Source organism: Oryzias melastigma, linkage group LG20, assembly GCF_002922805.2.
Source record: "Oryzias melastigma strain HK-1 linkage group LG20, ASM292280v2, whole genome shotgun sequence".
Lineage (NCBI taxonomy): Eukaryota > Metazoa > Chordata > Actinopteri > Beloniformes > Adrianichthyidae > Oryzias > Oryzias melastigma.
In genome coordinates, this window is record NC_050531.1 from 13,267,964 (window position 1) to 13,271,463 (window position 3,500).

Consider the following 3,500-nt stretch of genomic DNA (forward strand, 5'->3'; position numbering starts at 1 on the left):
GTGACGACCGGTTCGCTCATTCACCTTCGTTTATTCCACTGTCTGTGTTTATTGGCTAATTTGCGTCTCGTCTCGCTCGCGGCGACTCGTCTTAAGCTACCCTCTTTGTCTCTGCCTTTGAAATTTACAAAATCGTACAAGAGATCAATACTCAATTGATTATTCACTTTCCTGCAGCCTCAAATGACTGGTGAGTGCATGTGTGAATTAAATCCAGCCTGTGTCTGCTTGTATGTGTGAGTGAGTTCCTAGTAGATCCCATTGTATTCCCAGTTCTTTCGAGGCAGCAGGCGGACGAGGCGGCAGGGAGCTCTGAGAGGAACACTCTGCAGCATCTCAGTGCATGCCTGTATGTGGGTGTGTGTGTGTGTGTGTGTGTGTGAGTGAGTGTGTGGGCATAGGAGACGTACCAAGGTCCCGTCAATAGAAAGAACCAGGAAAGTTCCAGGATTTAAAGATGGTTCACTTCTTTGCATTTTTTCTTCTCCAAACAGAAGGATCTATCCACGTGACGAGAAGGAGAGATGGAAATAAACAACAACAGCTTCCATGTGGGCATTGGAAACTCAATGGGCTCCAAGAAGCATCTAGAAGAGTCCGGATCCTCCTTTTAAAGGCTTTTTGTTGTTTCTATGCGATGCATTTCTTTGTCTTCAGTCCTGTCTTCATGAGGCAACCAGGGAAAGGTGCCACCCGGACCCTTCAGAGACCTCTGGCATGGTGGGTGCGGAAAACAGAGGGGCGTGAAAGGACGGGGTGCGAGGAGGAGGAGGAGATGGGTAAAGGGCGCCTGCCTCTGTTATGGCATATGAATGGCAGTCACGTAATGATGGCAAATGTGGAGCAGATTGGCTTTGAAGGAGAACAGGCAGGAAAATGGGGGATTCAGCTGGCCTTATGCCAACAATCCGCCCCTGCACAATCTGCTCTGACACTTGTTGCCGTTCTGGATGAGGAGACACCACGACCCTACAAGTCCAACAGAAAACTCTACGTTATGCCATCTAAAGGAAGTCAAGGAGCTTGTCTTTAATCATGTGGTTTAATATGTCACTACATGCTCTAAGGTAGGACTTAATGTAGGGTTAAGTGGTAATACGTAGGCCTTAGACAAAATAAAGCCCCCATCTACAATCATTAGCTCTTCTTTTTTCATGCCCATCAAAAGTAGATGTTGCAACCCATCTACAGTATGTCCTTTTTTGATAATGGTTCAAGAAGACTTTTTTTTTTTTTCTTTTTTTTTTTAATCCAGCAGACTTCATAAATAAAAATTGCTTGCCTCTGTTAGTTTATGACAGGTAAACGGACGGCAGCTAGATAGAGTATTATGATGTTCATATTGAAATGTGCTGAGCAAACATTTTCCTGCACCAACAGACATGCTCAGTGTATGTGAGCGGTGGGGTGGGGGGGGTGCCCTTGTGGTGCACAAAATGCACACTGAGCTGTCGTCTTGTCTGGAGGGCGTACAACAGGAGGAAGAAGTTTGAATACCAAAAAACAAAAAAAAAATGGGGAAGCGAGAGTTAAATTTAGACTGCAGAGGTTTGCTGAATGTACATGATGCTTATAGAACATGATTTTTTTTAATGTATGTCAGGAGACTGGATTTAATGTTTCAGGTTTATGTGGATAAGAGCTAAACAAGAGCCCACTATTGTTCAGATAAAGCGAAATGTCATACGTTAAGTGTTATCTTACGGCTCTTTGTTTAGGTTTGGCTGTGAGGGGGCGGGTGGTTGTCAACCAAATCAAATAGCTCATTTAAATAAGAACAATCAGAGTCCCCAAATAGGGCTGAGATGCACAAGAGGGAGAAACAGCGAGGCGATTTGACTTGCGAATCAGCAGATGCATATCTGCATGCTAATTACGTTACAAGAAGAGGGAAAAGAGTGGAAAGCGCCCCACAAGCTCCAGACAGACAGCGAGTGAGGGGAGGAAAGACATAACAGAGAGGAAGAAGGGGGACGAGGGACCCAAAGAAGCGGACAAACAAACGAAGGAATCAAAGGGAGCTATAAATGAGATGGGTAATTAATTCCCTATCAGGCTTTATTCAACGGCGTTTGATTTTCTTCGGAAACAAATCGATTCACGGCGAGGAGACGGAACGAGGAAAAAGCATGGGACGAATGTACGGACTGCAGCGGGGTTGGGGGGCATCCGAAAATTAAAATTATTGATTGATCTTAAGATGCTGGGGGTTGTGAAGCAGAGGGCATTTTGAGGATGTAATTAGAGCGGACTGGGACCGAGGCTGGAATCATAATAGATGACATTGGAATTCTCCACGGCGATCGACCATTAATCTCCATTAACGCAGAACCGGGATATTAAAAATTCTAATTGGACGGACAAAAATTATGTGGATGGTGTGCAAATGTGAGGTGGGATGTTGATCTTGGGAGTTTTGTTATAATTGCCAACTTGTGGGAATTGCATTTGCAGGTATAGTATCTGGACTGTGATTGGGATTACGATCCCTCCAAACAAATACTGAATTCATGTTTTATTTGGTACATCACTGTATGATTGTTTTTGTCTCTTTGATTGTTGACTCTTATGATTATGTGCATTCAAACTATAGTTAAAACTGTTTTTGTACATGTACTGCAAAAAATACACTGTCAAGTAAAGATAATTGCATTTTTTTCCCGCTTTGTTTACATACTTAAAAGTACTTTATTGATCAGCATATTAATTTGTATTTTTACCAATGCATAGATGTCCTCTGCAGGGATCTAAATAAACAATCTCCCATCCTATTGTCTTGATGTGCACGTCATTTTGTTGCTGGAGATAAAAGGCGAGACTCACGGTTGTTACAATGACGTCATCAGCTCCTCCACGGGCCCGAATGAAGGAGAACGAGTGACAGCCCAGTACCATGTTTATCAATAGCTCCACCACCTTGCATGAGTGTACTATGGCACTGTCAATAGATTACGAAATCACACTCTGTCAGCTATTCAATATTACAAATTGCTAGTGTAGTCGGCGTATGTTCCCTCTGGTGTTTGTGGGCCCATGACAGAAATATTCAAAGAGGTTAATGCATATGTTCCTGTAATGTCTCCATGTATTCACTCTGCATGATTAGGAACTGTCCTTGAATTAATAAGATGAAACAGGAAAGCCTTTCCTAACCATACAGAAATCTCTTTTTATGCACAAAAACAGAATGTTATATATTGATAAACAATAACAAATATTACTTAATAAGATCACCATGACAATGTGGATGGATTTTAATGAGTATTATATATTAAAAATGGCTTTGTGCATGAGAAGCATGTCAGTCCAAACATGCTTTTGTGTTTGCTGAGAGGGTGGATTAGATGGCCTTACGTGATGTCATTTCGTTAATGGTCTTTCACTGGGACTGGTCATTAAACTAGAGTATTAAAGAGTTGGCTGTTTTTATATGCATGTAAGGTGATGCGAAGGGTCAGTGTTAGTAGAAGTCATCCTTCAAGCACAATGGGTTGACAAAT

The 3,500-nt window shown here is 42.3% G+C and overlaps 1 long non-coding RNA gene across 1 annotated transcript in view; it reads left to right on the forward strand.

The window, feature by feature from the left end:
* LOC112151113 overlaps positions 1-2,769 on the forward strand; it is a 4,090-nt gene extending 1,321 nt beyond the window's left edge. Inside the window, exon 2 of the long non-coding RNA XR_002920076.2 lies at positions 495-2,769. This is a non-coding gene — a long non-coding RNA (uncharacterized LOC112151113). The remainder of the gene's footprint in view (positions 1-494) is intronic.
* The last annotated feature ends 731 nt before the right edge of the window (positions 2,770-3,500 follow it).